The sequence below is a fragment of the Sebastes fasciatus genome, chromosome 7 (assembly GCF_043250625.1).
Source record: "Sebastes fasciatus isolate fSebFas1 chromosome 7, fSebFas1.pri, whole genome shotgun sequence".
Taxonomy (NCBI): Eukaryota; Metazoa; Chordata; class Actinopteri; order Perciformes; family Sebastidae; genus Sebastes; species Sebastes fasciatus.
The window spans coordinates 18,634,269-18,656,443 of NC_133801.1; the positions used below are offsets into that span (position 1 = coordinate 18,634,269).

At 41.5% G+C, this 22,175-nt stretch overlaps 1 protein-coding gene across 6 annotated transcripts in view; it reads right to left on the reverse strand.

The window, feature by feature from the left end:
• Window positions 1-8,927, reverse strand: part of grik4 (glutamate receptor, ionotropic, kainate 4) — a 341,658-nt gene extending 332,731 nt beyond the window's left edge. For 3 of the 6 annotated variants that reach the window (XM_074642015.1, XM_074642012.1, XM_074642016.1), the window contains exon 1: window positions 8,078-8,923. The gene's annotated coding sequence lies outside the window, so the exon portion shown is untranslated. Of the gene's footprint in view, window positions 1-3,552; window positions 3,688-5,513; window positions 5,614-8,077 lie in introns of those variants that run through there. The other 3 variants (XR_012594732.1, XM_074642013.1, XM_074642014.1) reach the window with 3 other exon arrangements.
• Between the last annotated feature and the right edge of the window lie 13,248 nt (window positions 8,928-22,175).

Consider the following 22,175-nt stretch of genomic DNA (forward strand, 5'->3'; position numbering starts at 1 on the left):
CCGCCGAGTCCGTCTGTTTGCTTTGTTTATTTAACTTGCTTTGCTTTGCTTGTTTATGTTGCTTTGTTTACTGTTGCTGACTGTCTGATTACTGTGTGCTCCTTGTGTTAGCTCCTGCTAAACGTGAAGATCTGTAGCTGTAGTTTATTATTAAAAGACCAGTGCACGGCTGACTAACGTGAGTTTGCCTGCCGAGCATCTGAGTGATAATAACCCAGCTAGTACATCTCTCGCGCGGCAGTTAGGATTCCTGCTGCTGCGGTGTTTACTGTTTTACTGTGATACTGTTTTAAGGCGCCCCCGCCTTTCTTTCCCTCCACTTCTACCACATACAAACAAACACTTTGCCGACACGCGGGACTTAAACCTCCCGTTCGTACCAGTCGGTAATTTCCGTGGCGCTACCGCCACCAGAGCAACTCCTCCCTCGTGACGGTGACGCCGCCTCGGGGTTTCCCTTGCTCCTCCCACACACGCACACACGTAGATACGCCTCCTCACGTTCTTACCTTACTGATCACGCGGGACTTTCACATCCGTTTGGGCGTGATCTGTAACGTTCGAGCAACCCCTCCCTCGCGTGACGTCACCACGTCCCCCGCGGGTGTCCTTTGCTCCTCCCTACACCGCACACACACATAGACACGCCTCCTCACATAGGCTCACCTCATTACCTTACAGGTCACGTGGGAGTCACACCCCGTTTGTGCGTGATCTGTACGTTCGAGCAACTCCCCCCCCCCTCGCGTGACGTAACCACTTGCGTGGTGACGTCCACTTAGGGTGTCCTTTGCTCCTCCCACACCACATATACACATTTGCATTCACACACACACATCTCTCTCTTACACACACATCTCCCTCTCTCCCGCACACACCTTTCCTTTTGCCTTTGTGTTTTGTTTAATTCTAGTTTAGTGCTTAGAGCTGCATTGTAGAATATCCTTTTGTTTATTAAAAGTGTTGTTAATTAGTAATTACTGCTGTAATAACTGTTGATTTAGATTAATGTTGTTAGAGTGTTTATTGTTGATTGAGATCACTGTATTTAAATAAATGGTCTTATTTTAAATAGCAGTTGTCTGTGTTTATTGTGCATTCATATTGTAATAACGGCTGGTTATGAGAGTCAGTGCTCGGATTCACCCTTCACCGTTCATCTCCTAAGTGTAAAGTAGTGCTTAAATACTGGCATTTGGAGTGAACAATCCCCTTATGAGACTGGATTAACGTTTTGGTTATTGGTCCCTGATTCCAGGGTGGTGCCCCGTTCATTATTAATGTTGATTAATAATTCTTATTAATAATAATAATTCTATGAATATTATTTATTAAATTAGCTAATAACCAAACCTGTTCCATTTGTAAATCCCCTACAATGCCGAAATGCAGCAACCGTCTCTCTCTCTCTCTCTCTCTCTCTCTCTCTCTTGCTCAACCACACACTCACTACTCACACAGTACACAGAAACACTACGCACTGAGCTATGCTCTAACCCCAGTCATCATTCTCAAGCGAGTCATATGTTTTTCTCCAAGACGCAATGAATGTTCTTTTAAGTTTCAATTCGTATACTGACCGCCAATTAGGGCTGGACTATATATCGTTTCAGGATCAACATAGTCACATCGCAGGATGTACAATGTCTGCAAATTAACTCAAGCACGTCATGCTACAACTTTTTTGCTGCTTGATACAAAAGGAAAACTCCCATGGTTCTCATTTTTCTATGACTAAACCAGTGTTTCCCATTAATTACCTAAAGTCAAAGTAGGCCCAGCCTGGCTATAGTTGGTCGGCTCCTACCGTGAGCTTTACAGCACCCCTCGCTCCTAATTTATAATCAGCTATAATGGGGCAGTCATTTTGGACCGGGAACACAGAGTTATTTAACAAGAGGGTTAAATGTGCTCATGCTTAAAAGCTTCTACTCGTCAAGTGTCAAACATAATTAGTTCAGTGCACTTGATTGAAATGACTTCATTATTTCTTTACAATTGAGATGTATTTAATGGATGTTTCTTCAAAAGGAAGAAAAAAGACAGGCTGCATTCCCCACTAATGTAGACAAATTAAGGTGCCAGCAAATGACAGTAATCTACTGGATTCATTCAAACACTGCACCGTACCATACATCGCTGACTCTGACTGACCAGAGTATGATGCTGGAGAATACGTAATAGATAATGTACAGCGGAGCGGTCTCTTATCACCCTGAAGAGGATTCTTTCACAACAATGACCCGCTAGCTGTACATTATCCCGCTTATTACACGGCTACTTACTGAAGAAATCAATATTTTGACGCAAAAATGGTCCGCCAGAGTTTGACATCAGAGCTGCGCCCATAGCAACGGTCTGTTATACATAGCAACAGTCTGTTATACAGAAATTACAGACCGCAGAATGCAGTGGTTAACCAGTCAAAATTGAGTATTCAACATGACATAACATGAGACAACATACACCGCAAATTAAATTGTTATAAGAGTTACAAATCTGTCATCCGAGGTCATATTTGCTTTATCTTTCTGACCTTTCATCCAATCACAGTAATTTCTCACAGAACGGTGATTCAGATGTGTGGATGATGATGATGGATGATTCTACAAATGACAGGTGTTTACCCGTACTATCTAAGTGCCAATTCCTTAATTATCATTATTTGTTTTGCTAGTAATAATGTAACATATATCAAATAGTAGAAGGCAACTGAATTACCATAATCATAAATATTCTATGTACTATCTTATATTAGGGATTTCCAGAGCCAATCTGCAACATCAGTACTGGGGCTAATCAAGGCTTTTTATGATTGCTATATATATTTAGTAAAATCTCAAGTAATAAAGCATATAGGATATAAAGCCTGATCCACTTCCATTCATTTGTTTATTGCAGTCTAGACGCCAGCAAATAGCTGCCTATGGGCCAAATCTGGTCCCTGATCAAGCTATAAATCTATGCATATTACAAGGACTACACATCCACGCTGGATAATGTATGGGCTATTTCCAAGTGGATTAAAACTATCAATATTCAAACAAACAAAGGAATTAAAAACATAAAGCTCTGTGTCTCCGCTGCAACAATAAACCAGCATTGGCCCCCGATGTGCTGAAAAACTGGCCCTTGAATGAACCTAATTACCAACCACTGCTCCAGGTATGCCAGCTGTCAACAATGCTCCGTTGTGCTCGGTTAGCAGTGGAACTGTTTCGTAACGCACAGCATTGCAAACGAGCGAACTCAGGAGCGCACAAACAAATAAACAGCAGCCAGTGAGCAAAATGAGCAGAACCACTTCACCCGTCTCAGAAATTGAGCCATGAAACGGAGCCATGAAATTCACAAAAAGGCACAGGAGGACACAAAAATTTAATTTGCACCAAATGGCAATGGGTATAATATACCAAAATTTGCACCTCCACCAAGCGCAGCACGAAAACAGAGCCATAAAGCCTTACTAGTGCCACTGAAAATAGAAATCTGGTATCTTGGTGTGAAAAACCAGAAGAGGAATAGCCTTAACATCTGTGACAGAGACTTTACCTGTAGGCCACGTCTGTTTACTGAGCCCCCTTCTTGCTTGATAACAGGTCTGCTGCTGGTCTGGGACACTTGGACTAGCCCTGTCTGCGCTGTCGTGATGCTGAAGTGGGTTGTGTCAAGCTGCGCTGAGCTGCTGTTCCTTCCACTCCTCTACAGTACTCTATTAAAAGCAAATTAAATATTTTCTAACATCTGTTGTGGGTGGATGATTTGTTAAAAGTAACAACAACAGAATGCATTTAAAGATGACTGAAGGCACTACATGTCTGCAGCAAGTCAAGTCAATTTCATTTACACAACTCAAAATCCCAAATCTGCCTCAAAGGGCTTCCAATAGAAGGCAATGAATGCTGTGTATTGTGTTATTTGTTTCCGTCTATTTAGGGCTGAGAAATAGCTCAACACAATGTTCGCACAGTACAATCAAATAATGTGATCATGTCGTGTTCAAATTAATGATGCAAAGCAAATTGTAGTTGAAAATGGACAAAATTTGTCATGGAAGATTTTGTTTTAATCTATTTTGAAATTAAATAAACAGTGATGGACTGGCGACCTGTCCAGGGTGTACCCCGCCTTCGCCCAATGTCGGCTGGGATCGGCTCCAGCCCCCCCCGCGACCCCTAACGGGATAAGCGGTTGCAGATGAGGAGGATGAGGTGAAACGTATTTCATTGCATTAAACATCAGTTTGATCAAGAATATAATTAATATCCTTCAGAAAAGTTGTCCTGTCTCTCTCTCCTGCTTTGACTTCAGGAAATGCAGCCAGGGGTGACTTTTAATGAATAGTAATACTACTAATAATAATAGTAATATATGCATGTATTCATTATAAGTCATTACAAATAACTGTGTTCAATCTAATTTATCTAACCAAGTCAATGTAGTTTGTGGTTCAGGTCAACACTGTTTATTCAACAGTGAATGCTGGTAAATAAAAAAAGCTTGCTAGCATTGGCTTTTAAATTCTGCCCAAGCAATACTTCTTGTTGCAACTGGATATAAAAGTCTTACAATGTCTTTATCCTGTTGGTTAAAGGGACTGTTTGTAACTTCTTACACGTATAAATCAATCCGGGTCAGTGTCCCATGCGCGCTCGCGTGTGGCTACGCTGTTCAGACTCAGACTTCAACACAAACTACACGGAAGCACCAAAACCGTAAAGTTCTATCTAGTGAAGCCCGTCTTGCAAAACAGTGTTGACCGCGGTCGGAGGATGCGGGGGAGACCGTAGCTTTGGTCTCCAGGGCCGGAGTCTCTGCTCCTCTGCCTGCTTGCCTTCACTCACACGCCGCGCTCATTCTCGCGCTCCACTCTCACGTGCATGCGCGCACACTCCACTCCGCAGGAGAGTTAGTTTAGCTCTGAGAATATCTAGTAAATGTACAGTGGACGTTTGTGCAGAAATAAATGCTGCAGCTCCTCCAGACCAACAGAGGTTTCCCGTGTCTTGTGAAGTGACGGGGCTCCGCAACGAGTTACGTTATCGTCTCCGACCAAAACTCCGGTGTCTCCCCTGTTCCCTCTGGCTGCGGTCGGGAGGCCGAGGCAGGAAAAGCCAACACTAGGATCAGCATTGATTCATGGAGAGACCTTTGTCTGGTCAGCTAACATTCCTGCCAAGCAGGTGAAATATAGAGTGATATTGTGGTTTTAGCTGACGTGTGTCACCTCACTGTTTTGAGCGATGCTCGTTCATGTCTATTTAGAGCGAGCACAAGCACAAGCCCGACGCTGACTTTCGTTGACTTAACGGCCACAGGTGTCGCTGTTAACAAGCATTTCTGAAAGTTACAAATAGTCCCTTTAAAATGATGGCGCCCAACTCGGTGGAGAGATAAGGGTTAGTTAGACTTGCAGGTACATGTACGACATATATCCTAAACTGAAGCGGAAATTAGCTATTTGCTGGAATATTCTTCAACACAAGCAGGGAACTAAATTTAAACTAACATACCTTCATTAACCTTGCGCACCTTTTGGTCTTTTCAGTGACTTTAGTTGGCAAAACTGTCGTTGTTTTTTTTCCTAAACTTGAACACCTGAACACACTTTCATGGTGTGTTCATGAACCTTGGAAAAAAACGGAAATATGGGGTTGGACCTGGACCATGAACAAAACAGTACCTACCCCTCAAGTCTGACTCATGTCCTCATTATGGACCTGTCCTGCATCAATTCACTTACTGTATACATCACAAGCCTCAGTGATTAGGCTATACATTTTCTGTTCATTATCAGCCTCAGTTATTCAACAATATTCCTTTCAGAATGGTTTACGATGACTTTATGTGCTCCATGTTAATACATAAATAGATAAATTAGACTCTCACACACGTAGAGTCCAAAAAGTCATATAGCTTAACTAAAGGTCAACTATCTTTCTCTGGACATTTCTTCCTCCGTGGTTTGAGTTCGGTCCATTGTCATGCAGTTGCAATTTCAGTTGTCATCTCATAAAAGTAGTTTGAATAGCTTTTGTTTTAAAATGTAACCATCTGGCAGCACCTGCAATTTGAGTATAGCCTAAATTTGGTCATCCTAATGACTAATCCCCCACATGCTGGTAGCCTACTGCTGGCTTTCAAAACTCACTCTCTGTTTTGGAACAAAAACTGCTAGAACTAGATTTGCAGGACAATAAATTGTTGATATGCACCCAATCCATAATTGCATGTAGCCAATCCAAGATGATCACAATTCCGCAATTAATGAGCTGTCAAACTTTAAGTGCTCCTTTGGGGCCATCAGCTGTAGCATTTGGCATCAAGTACTGCGTGGACCTGAATTGTCAAGCTGTGGGTAAACTTATGAACGTGAAATTGATTCTGTAGTGCGGATATCTGACTTATAACACGACGGCCAGCAAAGCAGTTTGTGTTTATGGATGCAGCATTTATTCATTTTGGGATCAACACAAAGTACTTGAGCTTGCAGAAATGCGAGCCTCAGCTGGCACCAGTGTCGCACTAACAGGTGGTTACAATGCAGCTGCCAACAAAGTTCTCAGCAAATATTTTGCTGAAAGCTGAAGAATAAGCAAAGTACAAGTACACAAGAAAAGACAAATTATTAAGAAATAGTAGGAACAACCTTTTACCGCTCCAGGGGTGTATAGAGGAAGCCAAACCCACATAAAAAACATCACACATTTGGAAAGCAGACACTACATCTGAGTCGTATTCATTTTTAATTTATAGTGTGTCATATTAACCAGGATAGTCAAACCGTTAATTCTGCAGATGCAAGTCTTTAATAGACAGAAGCATTTGGTGAAAACAGCTTACATCTGCTGTTTTTATTTTTGGTTATCACCATTTTACTGCCAGGGGGGGGTCAAAAGCTACCCACATTTTAATTCATCACTGCGTCAATTCACACTACATTAAATTCTTTGACACACATAAACAAAAAGGCTTTTTTGTTTGTTTTGGCATCAGCAGCAAAAACCTGTGGATGCCACTAAGTGGAGCCAAATAAACAGGCACTAAATTGAACCACAAGGTGGTGCCAAAAAAGAGCTCCACAACAATTCCTCTCTCAGTAAATCTCATTATGTTCAGTTATTCCTTCTTTGTTTCCTTATAATTAAAAGAAATCAAATAAGTAAAAAGTCCAAACTCAAAGTCTGTAAAGGAGTGTTAAATCAACACTTGAACAAAACCACAATCGATCATCCTCCTTAATGAATTTACGCTTGATCTGTATCACTCCACTTCAATTGAGCACTTTATCACAAGTCGCCCTCTCATCCGTCACGACTGAGACGTCCTCGGCCTCTGCCTCCGACCAATTAATGATTTGTGAGCTGTTATCTGAGCTCTGGTCTCCAACCAATCTCTGCTGCACAAGGAGGAGACCCTTTTTTTTTTTATCCCCATTCAGCCCAACATGCAACAATTTGGCTCCAGCAGGAGTTTACCAACGCAACTGGCACATAAAAGATGAGAAAAAGGTGTTTGGAGTCAGAATCAGACAGGTTTAAAACCATCACTAAACATATGATGGAGAATGAATGTCTCAACTTCTGCTGCACAATGAAGCACTAGCCTGCAAAAGGAGGTTGACGCAGCGTATATCTTCATCCAAACTGGCATTACGCACACAGTTATCCATATGGTGATCTTTAAAAAAAAAAATACTAAAAAAAATACAAAAGATCAGTGAGTGAAGGGGCGACTACAAAAAGGAATAGAAACATTGGAAGATATATTCATGGTAGAAAATTAATAGATAAATACAATTTAAAAAATAAAAATATATATATATTTTGGTTGATGTGTATTGTGGATGTAGGTTTGTATGCGTTTTAAATAAATCCAATAACACTACCACTAATAATAACCACAATATGCACAGTACTACTATTAATATTTGGAGTAATATGGAGAAATGCCAAAACATAAACCATATGGAAACAGCAAAGGGAAAAAGTAGAATACATATGTTAGCAGTACTAATGAAGCTGACAAATGATCTTTAATGCATTGCAGCATTTTTTACTTTAAAAACTTGTCTTACCTGCTATACGTGTGCTCCTTTTTGTCCAGTTCCTGAAATATATTCTCTATTATAGTTTGTCTCAGGTTTCGGTGTGGAGTTGCCTGCAGAAAGACGTCGTTTTTTGCAAGAAAAGCGTAATTGCAACTCAAATCCCCTCCTGTATATAGTTCTCTGGATGTTGTGGGCAGATAGATGGGCAGATAACATCAGCAGCAGCAGCAGTCCAGTTCAATTTGATCTTTAGATGATAAATAATCTCCTGTTTTGTGGGGCATTTGCGCGCCCCCGTGAATAAAAAAGCATCCACATCCCCAAATAGTTGGGAAAAATATATATATGCAACCTCCTCCTCACTTTATCCCCCCTGAAGAAAAGAAAAGCAGTCCTTTGGTGGGGTGTTTTATTTCTCCTGTTTAATCTTCAGAGATCTGATAGGCCCTATACTGAACTGGGAGGTCTAAATATAGTATTATAGGCTTTATTCTAACGATGCCGGTGATGCTGCTGCGTATCCTGCATCCTCACTTACCAACCAAGCAGTGATGGAATAAGAGCGCAAAGAGAGAAAAAGCCAGGCAGTGATTTCGCTTTGTTGCTGTTAGTCCTCCTTCAAACACGCTCTCTGTCCAAAAAAACACCTCCTTTTTTACATCTTGTGTTTGTAGTATAGATGTATAGTCCCGTATACAGCCGGCTGTATCCACTGCGGTCCGGTGGAAAGAGAGATGCAGAGCAGACTGAGGTGCAGGCGAAGTCTCGTCCTCCTTTTTTCTTGCGTGCACACACACTCTCACAGTCAGAGGGGATTTTTTTTTTTTTTTTGGTGCCTCCTTCCTATAACACCGACAGCTGCCCAGACGTGGAGAGGAGAGGAAGACGCTCCGGACTCTTGGTGCATTTATGGGAGCGTCAAAAAACTCCGAAGCTTGTCAGAGATGCGTTTTTCTTCAACATGTGAACGGCAAAGCTCATCTGACAATGAAAGAAAATGCACATATTAACGAGAATTAGTGCGTCTTTTATAACCCTCTGATACCCACAATAGAGCATTTTTTGTCTTTTTATCTATGTCACATAGAAGTGGTGTACATCATCTATAAGCTGGGAACCTGAAGATTCATTTGAGATGCAGATGCAGCACTGTGTGTCAAGTTGTTCTAGTCATACATAAGAATTAGACATGAATGAATGAATGATTTTATTCAGGGTTTAGAACATTATGTTGGAAGTATATGATGCCAATTTTTTTTTCTTTTAGGGGGGTACAATGGGTCTTTAAGGGGAGATAGCAGGTCAACAGTAGATGTCATATAGAAGTGGTGTACATCATCTGAAAGCTGGGAACCTGGAGATTAATTAGAGATGCAGATCAGCACTGTGTGTCAAGTTGTTCTAGTCATAAATCAGAAATAGACATGAATGAATTGTTTTATTCAGGGTTTAGAACATTATGATAGAGGTATATGATGTCCATTCCCATACTCTATTATGTCTCATAAGTTGTTGCAGCAATTTTTGGGTTGATACCATTTGTTACACAGATTTGGTGCTAAATTTAACCATTTTTTACCAATCGAGAATTAATCAAAAATGATCAAAAATCCCTCCAAAATACCACATTAAGACACCAAGACCTTGATGAACACCAAAGAAAAAGCCATGCTGTGATTTGGTTTCAAAAACGTTTTTATATTCTGAGATTTCAGCAAGAACCGCATTTTTTGTTGATTAAATGACGAGCACTTCTGCTCTGGAAACTGCTCAGAAAGCCATCCATCCTCTGAATAGTCTAGGTCTCTAGTTTGTGGCTGTAAAGTTTCATGAGGCTGTGATTATCCTAGAGGTCACCACAGGTCATTTTATACAGTGACGTCAAATTTTAAAAAAAAAGGTTCTCACTACAATGAAATGGCTACTATCTGGACTAACATCATCACACGTGAACACAATTGGGCTCATTGGATCCACAAGAGTCTCAGCTTTACAGTGATACCCAATTTATGTAATTCCAAAACTGTTTAGGGATCCCAGTATGCAGAAATATTCAAACACATCATTTTAGAATAGGTGGAAATAACACATTTATACTGCATGCAAAACAACTGCATGGTTTTAGCCCAAAACTGCACGTTATAGCGTCCTTCCTGACAAGCTACTATGACATGGTTGGTACCAGTGGATTCCTTAGGTTTTAAGGCTTAAGTGTAGTTTCATATGAAACCCATACCTTCACTCTAGCTCTAAAAGTGAACCTGCTACGGCCTCTGAAAGACAGTAAAGTCGGTCGGGATGGCGGATCTCAGAGGGTTAACATAATGGCTGTATAAACTGCAGGGGTCAGCAGTAGTTACAAATAATAATGAGATTATGAGGCAATAAAGTCACAAAAAATAAATGTGCAGAGAGGAATTATGTCTTTGCACAGCACATCACTTTGATGCAACTTGCCATAAGTAAATGTATTCCTATCTGTTTACTGCACCCCAGGGCAGGTGACAATGTAAACACATTTTTTATGTATCTTAAACCCAGTCCACTGGGAATGCAGCAGCAACATCTGGAGGGCACAGGCAGACCAGCAACAAGGCGTTCTCTCTCCTGAACAAGTGAAAAGTACAATACACCCCCTACGGAACACTTCCTACTGACCTTATCACCAATCAACAAACAGCCTACAGCCTTGGCTTGCACTTTTACATCTGTTAAGATCTGTGGGGATTCAATGGGTCAACAATAAGGTCACACTGCTGCTCCGTCTTGCCCTTTGGCTGGTTGTTGGTTAAGCTTTTTTTCTCACATATTTCCAGCCCTCATCACCTCTCATTGTGCAGTGGGAAGAAAAGCTATACAATTGAAAGGGATGTCCATTTTGTAAGAAGTAGATGAATCACATGTAGTAAAAATATAAGATTGATGTAACTTGGCATCTGAGAATAATGTCTTGACACTTTCACGCCACCCCACTCTCAGTGGACCCACCAATCATGCCGTACAGCTCCAGAGAGATACTGAAGAGCAGCCCATCCACATGTAACCTTATTGCTCAAAAGAGAATTGCTCCGAGAACCGGAGAATCGTGTCACGTAAGCAGGATGGGAGGAAAATAAGTTGAGGGATGCTTTTCCCATGATAGCAGACTGGTGATGTATTTGTTGCATTGCTCTTGGATCCCAACTACACAAGGGTTCTTTATTCCTTAGAAATCACTTGCAGCAGCAAGGTTTCCACGGGCGTGTTTAGATATAGCCTCAGGAATAACAGTGAATGAATGAATTACACCGTTATAGGCACAAACACAGTAGCAGATTTTCCATATCCTGTAGTGCATTATCACTGATGAAAATTTGCATACCATACAGTCAGCTATGTGTCGAGGTAATTTATGATCTATTATTGATAAAAAATGAAATCAGCATGCTTCAAGTGGGACTCAATGAAGTGGCGCCCATAATCAACATTCCATTATGCGTGGCCAGAATGGAAACATATTGGGGTGTTTGTGTCTAGTAATGCAGGCCGAGAGTTATATTAATTTTTCATAAGACGCCTGGGACAAACACAAAGTTATGCCGAATATGTATTTGGCTATTTGCTAATCTCCAAACGTATTGGCTAAATCACTGTTATTATCTTGCATATCAGGAGCGTGTCCCTGCTGACACAAAATGCAAACATAGCAGGTTGATCTGAAAAAAGAAGACATGCTGTCACTCAATAACAAGCAGGAAGAGTCACTAGCTGCTTCAGGGGATGTCAAGATGCAGCAGAAGCAGAGATAGCTTTATTTATTCCATGCATTTTTTTTTCCCTTCCTTGTCAAAAACTGGCGCACAAATTACCCAGAATGCAGCTCGACCACAGACAGTTTGGTTGGAGATTTGGGTGTGTTACGCTGGCAGTGGCTAATGTAGCCCCGACCCACTGGCCTCAAGCAGAGATGGCCAGTTTCAATAGATCAAATATAATAGATAGATAACATGTTTGCCATGGGTCCTAATTTAAAGTATCACTCAGTCAGTGAGTTTCAAGGAGACAGACACAGATTTCCTCTTGTGCTCTGTCTATTTTCCTTTTACACAATATGAAAATTAACTGTAGCTTTCCTAAAATAATAATAATCTGTTTATTTTTCTGTAGCTGACATCAATTACACAAACTGATAATGTTTTGAGAAGAAATAAATTAACATTTTGCTTTGATGGTTGTTTTTTACAGTAGTTTATTCTTGGGTCTCCAGGGACCCCAGTCGGTAGTCCTTCTACAGTATAGTGACCAACTGGGTCGAGTATTGCGAGCGACTGGGTCGAGTATAGCGAGCGACTGGGTCGAGTATAGCGAGCGACTGGGTCGAGTATAGCGAGCGACTGGGTGGAGTATAGTGACCGACTGGGTCGAGTACAGCGACCGACTGGATAGAGCGACCGACCGACTGGGTGGAGTATAGCGACCGACTGGATAGAGCGAGCGACCGACTGGGTCGAGTACAGCGACCGACTGGATAGAGCGATCGACCGACTGGGTGGAGTATAGCGACCGACTGGATAGAGCGAGCGATCGACTGGGTCGAGTACAGCGGCCCACTGGGTAGAGCGGCTCGGTCGAGCGAGTGACCCACTGGGTCCAGTATTGCGACCCACTGAGTGAAGTGACCGACTGGGTCGAGAATAGTGACTGACTAGGTTAAGTAGCGAGCGACTGACTGGATAGAGCTACCGACCGACTGGGTTGACTATAGCGACTAACTGGATCCAGTATAGCGACTAAATAACGACTGGATAGAGCAAGCGACCGACTGGGTCGAATATAGTTACCCACTGAATCGAGCAACTGGATCTAGCGAGCAACCAACTGGGTCGAGTATAGCGACCGACTGGATAGAGCGAGCAGCCCATTGGGTCGAGCGAGCGACTGGATAGCGCTTTATTCTATCATTGCAATTTTTCATGACTTTGTCAATCAATTTGTTCCTAATGACTTCAGATCATTGGTTTCTGTTTCTGTTTTAATTAGTGCTTTTTGAAAAAGACCAATGTATCGGGATCCTATTGCTTTAGGGACTGTCAATCACTGGATTGGAGAGGGGGGCTAAACCACTTACTAAAAAAGAAGCCCTCCCCAGCAATAAAAAAAAAATACATAATATATATAATGCATAATGGAATAATAATTTTCACACAGCCACCAATAGCTGTCCTCTGCATATGGACAAATACACCTTTATCACCTGTGGTTCACACAAAAGCCAAGCTGTCGATGTCACTGACAAATATGAGAAAAAGTTAAAAGAACCTCCTTCGCTCTCCCAAAACATTTTCTAGAATATAACCTTCATCAAAAACAAAACAAAAACATGAGCCCTTTTCTGACCCCAACACCGCTGATACTTTGCATACAGTCCCTAAGTAGAAGTACATTTAACAAGTAAGGCTGAAAAGTACTGAGTTAGAGTATGTTTTAACAGAACAAACGAAAGACATAAATCTAATTAAAAGATTTAATTAATACAATGATTTTATATAGTCATATCAAAATATCATACATTATATATAAATATAAATATAAAATAAAATAAAATGTTTTACTGATATGGTTGGATATTGTATTTTGTCAATTATTACTGTAATACATTACTGACCACTGGCTGGTTTTAACACAAACCAGCCTACCCCCTCCTGAGAAAACGAGATCATCTGCATGGAACTGATTTTATTATTTTATTGATTATTTATAATGTATGGCTTGGGTTGGTCCCGATACATTTGAGACCTTTGACCCTCATAAGAGGCAACCTGTCATCTTTAGGATGAATTTCCTCGGGCTACACTGAAAATAAAAAGGCGAACAGGAATGCCTTCTAATCTTTTATTATTGCCTTTTACTTATATTGTGTTTTTATTGTGTCTTGCCTTTCATGCTCTCTATTAATTACTAAAAACAATTTTTCAAAAAAGGCTTTGTAAATAACAGTATGCTGGTTTCAAATCCAGTGCCGGACAACATTGAAGTCAGAATACATTTAAAAAAGAGTTTTAATTGTTGATGCAGTAAAATATCCAAACACTTTAAATTAAATAAGCAAGCCAAAAGTATAAATATAGCTCCAGTTCAGTCAGTGGAGCATAGCTACTTCTCTGTGTGTCAGTGGGTCTGTTTCCTCAGATATGAGAAGAAACAATTACGACATTATTGACACACTTAAGCAGTGGAAACATAAATGTCAATGTGCAGCAGTAGAAGGGCAACTGCTGTCCAAATAGCCACTGAACAGGACATATTTACTTTGCAGTGTTGTTGAAATACTTCTTTAAGAGTTCCTAGACTATGAACGAGCATAGCTGATGTCCCATTTCAGGCACAGTCATAGTAGTGTGCATCTCCTGATGTGAGATAGCTTGTTAATGGAGCATGGAAAACACTCTTAACTGCGACTAAAAATCTGACTTGTGGAACTGGCACATTGACAGCTGCATAGCATTTGCTGAGGCGCAGTACAGCCCCAATATATGCTTTACTGAGTGCCATGGGTTGTAGTTGAACTGTGGAACAAGTCACTGAAGCCAGATGGAAAATCAGCCTTATAAAAATAGACGTGTTCATAAATATGTTGCATTCAAGCCATGTCATCTAAGAGTCTGCCGTTGTCTCTCAGCCATCTGCCATTGGTGGGGATGAACTCCGTATGACTTGTTTTATGTTTGCGTGACCACGTCTCACTTGAAACAGACCACATTTGAGCGAGAGCCATTTGGTAATTAGGCAGTACACTGACACTGCAATAGGCATTATTGACAAAGTCCTAAATCCCCAATGAGCTGCAGCAATGCGTGGGTGGGATGGATGTGAACAAGGCAGCTTTTGCTGAAATGGCAGGACAAGGGTACAGTCACCTCACTATGATGCGAACAAGGGTGCGTGGTGCAACTCACAATGGATGACACATTTATGCTGAAGTCAGAGAGTGGGTGCATACCATCCCTACTGGCTTATTGATTGAAGGAAGCTGGCAAGGTGCACCGGCTGGGAATAAAATTCACTGACAAATCAGAACGTGGATAGTCAGCAATTTCCCTCATTAGCATTCAAAGTATTATTCTATTGACAGCTGTTTTGGCATCGACTCCCTTATTCACTTGTCAACCTAAGAGGTTCCTTTTCTATGAGCGGACTGGTGTGAACTCTGCACTGAACTTTGCAAACCAGAATCAAAGATCACTCATCACCGTGAGTAAATGTGCTCTCCAATTATTCTGTCAGTCTGATTGTGAGAGTTAAAAGGCCCTCAATGTCTTTTTTTTCTCCAATTAGCTTTTAACTAGGGCTGTCAATCGATTTAAATATTTAATTGCGATTAATCACACAATTTGCATCTGTTCAAAATGTACCTTAAAGAGAGATTTATCAAGTATTTAATACTCTTATCAACATGGGAGTGGGCAAATATGCTTGCTTTATAAAAATGTATGTTTATATTTATTATTGGAAAGCAATTAACAACACAAAACAATGACAGATATTGTCCAGAAACCCTCACAGGTACTGTATTTAGCATAAACAATATGCTCAAATCATAACATGGCAAACTGAAGCCCAACAGGCAACAACAGCTGTCAGTGTATCAGTGTGCTGACTTGACTATGACTTGCCCAAAACTGCATGTGATTATCATAAAGTGGGCATGTCTGTAAAGGGGAGACTCGTGGGTACCCATAAACCCCATTTTCATTCACATATCTTGAGGTCAGAGATCAAGGGACCTCTTTGAAAATGGCCAAAATTTAGAGCAAGTTTCGAGCGTTATTTCACTCTAGCTTTAAAACTGAGCCTGTTACAACCTAAAAATCGCAAGTTGCGTTAATGCATTAAAGAAATTACTGGCATTAAAACAAATTTGCATTAACGCGTTATCGCGTTAACTTTGACAACCCTACTTTTAACTATGTGATGGGGTCATACATTAACACACAATAACTGTTTCAGTTACACATGAAAGATTTTCTGTTTGAAGTGTCTCTGTCGCTGCTGGTAATAAATAATAACTAACAATATTTTTATTTTCCAAACTTTAACTTTGACAGTTGCACATTTACCAATAAATATTTAATATCATAGAGAAATACGTCAGATTTGAAACCGTGTTTTCAGAGGCTTTTTATGCACCATAAAAGTCTTCTGCTGCCATACTGTTTGCCAAAATGCAATGAAATTGTTTCTTTTGATATTTTATAAAGTTGCCACCCTTTTTGGTGCAAATAAATGCAAATTCTGAAGTGCAATATAAATTCACACATCAAGCATCCACTTCTAGGGGGATTAAATTGCAGCTGCGGGAGAGTTGAGGGGGTCGGTATGTGAAACGGTGCATTAGTCATATTTATTATATTATATTCTTGGTGTACGATCAAAGAAAGTAGAATAAGACAAGCAGCAGTGTACAGCACCGATGGCAGATCAGCTTTCAATCTCACCTTGTCAGGGAAATAACAGACGGAACATGTATCCGATGGCATATATAGATGGACACACACATATGTGTGCACATTATGTGTACATATAACCCCTCACTGCGCACTGATGCATGTCCAAGCGCGCATGGAGAGTGAACCCTTCACATTGACAGCAGCTTGTGTTAGAGATTGACGTACAACTTTCAGCCACGAGTGGTTCAACACCTCTGTTTCCCCTGTGAGCTACTGCAGTTTCAGACACTGCAAGGCCGGCTGGTAAATATTCATTAGCTATGAATCAGACCACTGCTGCACTGGTGCAGCGCTGGCTGTGTCGATGTGTCAGGTTTTGTGGCAAGATGTCTGCGTGTGCACACAAACACGATCCTACCATGTCACCTTCTACCCCCAAAGGTCCTCCAGTATTGTGCATTGTGTGACCAAGTGGTGCTGTTCATTTTGCATCAGCTAACAGGATGGATCCCAGTCTTCCCTCAGACCGACAGCAGGCTAATGGCTCTGGCTTTCTTCCAGTGGCCAGAAAGCGATGGGAAGACATAACATGATGGATGAGAGAAAAAGAGAGAGAGGAATAAAGCAGTGAAGAAGACCAGAGTGACATGAATCTGGAGCAGCGAGAACTCCTTTTCCGTGTTTGTGTCACGGCTAAGCCAATCCAACAACAATTACTGTATGCGACAGTTTTGAAAACAACCGTACAAATTAGACGCCGCCTGGATGCGGATTGCATGTGCAACAGTGGATGTTTGTAGAAAAGCTGCTGTTGAGCATGATGAGTGCCTGATGGGGAAACCAAGGGTTACGCTCAAACCATTACCCAGGCACACAGAAGAGCTATATTGCACTCAGCTAAGGAGAATGGACCAATTCCAAGACAGCAGAAATGAGCAATGAGGACAGACGGGAGCGTTTAAGTGACAGTAATAGTTTGAGGAAGGACTCAAATCACTGCTTGGAGGCATCTGGCTGGCAAGTATAGGAGGCTATACTTGAATTGGTACATAAACAAGAAAACTCTCAGAGCTCCTTTTCTTGTGAATAAGCAAGATCAAATACTGATTTCTGGGGAAAATAGTGCAGCTACTGAAGCATGCACATTCCTGTCCACCTTCTATCACTACGACGCAGCGTGCATCGCCTTAGCCGCCCTTTCAGGAATAAATCATCTGTCAGAGTATGACTCAAGAACGTGCAGCTTTGACCCAAGATGAAGAGAGTCAGTTTGAATTTGCGGAGATTCACCTGCAGGCTAACACACACACGCACAACATCCTCTCTTATCTTCATTTCCCTCCGCTCAGGAGTCATCTGGTCCAGGTGTCAATCACCAGTCCTGACTTTATTAGGGGTTAAATAGCACACATCGCACTGTTCCCTCCCTCTAGAGTTGAGCATTGGCAGAGTGGATTTTTTTTGTAATCAGGCGACTACATCATAGCCACTGGCACGCTGGGACTGTCAGTGCATGACCTCTATAAACAGCGGGAAATGAAAGACCATTCCAGATCAGCTATTACCTAAATAAGCCGTCTCTCGAGAACAGGTGCTCCTGCTCGGAAAGAGAAAATGAAGTGAAGGGTATTACTTCCATAGGTCAAAATACCTTAACACTTGACAAAAGCCCATATGCTGTAAAAGCTGTTTTGAGAGGCGGAAGCTCCCTTTATCCAGGTTTCAAGGTGAATATGTTAATACAGGAGTGTAGAAGCCTCTCTGTGGGCCACCACTTAATAGGTGCACCCCCACCCCGCAAAATAGTGCCCTTGTGAACCAGTTTAGCGGGATTAGCAGGGCCCTTGACTGGAATCATTCTCTGCAGAACCCTTGGGTGAACTTCTGCTCCAGTAGGTCTTGAGAGACAGCTCACCTTCAGGCCTTACCAGGGATTAATAGCGTCCACCGAATTCGTGCCCTTTTCAAAAGCCAGCAGGATGCTGTCAGATGAGTTAAAGCGGACGGCAGGAGACGCTCTTGGATGTTCCAAACGACCAGTTTCAAGTCCTCCATCCTGTGGAGAGAATAGCAACAGACGACCAAACAAAGGAGACGTTTTCAATTCCAGTCAGGTTTTGTTGTTATCCTCTTTCTGTCTTTTTGCTCACTCTTCGCTTTTTTCTTTCTTCAAGTGGGTTCATTCCTTCCTGATGTTGACATTAGCATTGGAGCATTATTGATCAGCACTCCACAGGAGCATGTCAGGTAGATTAAATCACCTGACCCCAGCTTGGTCTCTCAGCATCCATTCAGGACTTTCAGACAGGCGCGCATTACCACTCCTTATGTAATATTGCAATGCAGCTGGAGCTGTGAAAGCTGACACCTCACTGAACACCAGACGCACCGCTGCAACAGCTCAAATGCACCAAATCTTGTCTTGCAATGAAATAAATCTCGTATAACTTCTTCAGTTTTTGCAACACTAGTTTTATTTTGAAAAACCGAGAGTGAGCAGTGTTCACAGTGGCTATTTTTATTTATTTTGAAAGCTGAAATGCAATCGGAGTAAGAGCTCTGAAGCTCTGCGGACTCTTAGAAATTGGATTCTGGTTCTTTGAAGAGCTTCACCTACACCTGGAGAAAACGTGTTTTTGCTCCCTTACATCTCAAGATTGAAGCTTTCTTCCCTACTTTTAAATTCACTGTGTACAAATACTGTCAATGTAAAACAAACCTGTTCAGCTTCAAAGCTCATGTAAAATTCATGCTCATGCTTAAAACATAAAGCGAGCCAGCGGTGGGGCATCAGTGACTCATAAAAGGACAGCATGTTGTAATTATGGATGTGGGCTTTAAAGAATACTGCCTGTTTATACTGTACAGGCTCACCAAGAATGATCACACAATTAAGAAAGCTATGTACGCTCTGTGCAGGAAAGGACGACTCATGATTCCTGGATGACTCACACTTAGTGACTCAGGATTGTGGTTGTACTAGGAAGAATTAAAGAGGGAGGTTTTCAATACTGACAGATTTATGCAACAATTATGTAATCTTTCAGCCATGGATCTTCGTTTTAAATCCAGTGTGAGCTGTTATACACCAGCAGCTGCTTAAAACTGTATTGAGATGTGTGAATGCCTCTATTCTTGGTGGTTGTACAAGGTGCCAATGGCAACTAAGTGAATGAACCAAATGTAGCTCTTCATAGTAAATGTTGCTCTCTTTATTTATCTCTCCAGTAGCTAAAATGGATCCATTCATGTAAATATTGTCAGATTCACATTGTAAAGGGAATAGTTTGACATTTATCCGTTTCATTTTCTTTAACGCATTAATGCAACTTGCAATTTTTAGGTTGAAGCGGAATCAGTTAGCTAGAGTGAAGATACTGGCATCATAAAAAACTTAAGGAATCCATTGGTACCAACCATGTCATACTAGCTTGTCGCAAAGGAGGCTAAATAACGCTCCAAAGTTACGCTACATTTTGGAGAAGAAAAACTGTCATTGCCATTTTCAAAAGGGTCCCTTGACCTCTGACCTCAAGATATGTGAATGAAAATGGGTTCTATGGGTACCCACGAGTCTCCCCTTTACAGACATGCCCACTTTATGATAAACACGTGCAGTTTGGGGCAAGTCATAGTCAAGTCAGCACACTGACACACTGACAGCTGCTATTGCCTGTTGGGCTTCAGTTTGCCATGTTATGATTTGAGTAGGGATACTAATTTTGAAAAATGTAGGCATTGTGCTCACCGCCGCCACACACATACAGTCTGCGTAACTTAAGCGAGTGTCCGACAGACCATGTGTGTGTGTGTTGGCGGTGAGTGTGAGGTTGTTGGTGGCGTTATAGCTTTGAACGTAGCAGTGTGTGTACAGTTTATTTGTCGGTGAATAAATGCTACAAAACTACAACTCCTCCGCTCGAGACGGGAGCCGACTTCCTGTATCCTGCAACTCCGGCTTTGCCTCTTAAGGTGGGCTGTTAAGGTGGACCAGCTTTTCTCCTTAAAGTGACGAGCCGCTCCTCTGAGCCGCTCAGCTTTTTAATTAATTATTAATATTTCTGCTATTTCTATTTAACCGTTTTAACAGATGGTGTTAATCAGTTAAAATGCTTAATGTCGGTTAATGGTTAATTATGATCATACCTACATATCAACATATGAGGGTTTCTGGACAATATTTCTCAATGTTTTGTGTTGGTAATTGATTTCCAATAATAGATATACACATACATTTGCATAAAGCAAGCATATTTGCCCACTCCCGTATTGATAAGAGTATTAAATACATGACAAATCTCCCTTTAATGTACATTTTGAACGGATAAAATTTTTTATCAATTAATCGCGATTAACTATGGCCAATCACGTGATTAATCGCGTATTAATCACATATTTTGATCGATTGACAGCCCTACTGGAAACACAAACTAACAAAATAGAACGTGTTAATTGAGGTTACCTTTGGACAGAGCCAGGCTTGCTGTCTCCCTCTGCTCCACGTCTTTATGCAAAACTAAGCTAAGCTAAGCATCTACTCGCTCCAGCTAAATATTTCAACCCAATATCACACCAGAGCGTGAAATAGAACCACATGTCCAGCAGAGGACAGCGTGTCAGGTTCACGTCCTACCTCGCTGAGGCGGGAATATTACACAGATGTATGAAGGTGCATTACCAGCAGGGTCAACAAAACGACTCTCTTAGGTTTAGGCAAAAAACAAAACAGGTTGGTTTAGGAAAAACATCATGGTTGGGCTTAAAATTAGTCCGTAAACTAATGGAAAACATGTGACAAACCGTCACTACAAAACATGTCACAAACGCCACTAACGTAACTTACAAAACAAATCACCAGTCTCTTGGTTGAAAGTCCTGTGTTTGTTGGACCCATCCACCTCATTAAGCAGTATTTCTCCCTTTTTTATTCAACGTCATTAGCTCTGAGTGCAGCATATGCACGCAGAGCATTTACATTGCAGTCAGTACGAACTACATGGCGTACAAATGACACGCCTAAGGCAAGACGGGCATTCTTATAACAGGATTTCGCCTTGCACATGATCATGTCATTCGCATGCCTATTTGTGCAATTTACCAAACAGACACGAGCGTGGCATTGATCTTCTCATCTAAGTCTCGGCAGAAAAGCGAATAAATGTTGAACTGTTCCTTTAATGGTTAAAAGAAGGACGCTTTCTACTGTGTTGTGTTCTTTTCTGAATTACTCTTCTTCTTCTTATGTGTGTGTGTGCAGAACACGGCAGACACATATTAAGGATGATAAATAACTAATCAATTCTCCTCTCGACCCTAATCCAGCATCAGAAGGAGCGAGACAGTCTCCATTCGTCGCTGTCACATACTGTAACTGAGCACCCGTGACATGCCCAGAGGACATCACAGAGCAGCTGACTCCAGACATATGTCTATCAACACACCCACACTTTAAACATCTCGCTTTGTTTTCATCTCTGACTTTGTTTTTCCCCTTGTTTTCCTCTGTTTTCATGGCACTAAACACAAAACCAGACACGCTGCCCAACCGACCTGGCAGGTCAGAAGCAGCAGCTGTGTACCTCGCCAGCGCCCGGTCACCAAAATCAGCAGAAGCACGCCTGCCAAAAAGTGCCATCGATTTCTGCTGCGGCTCCGAGCTACGTTAAGCTCGGTCCCAGGTCACAGCCCAACGCCTCTCT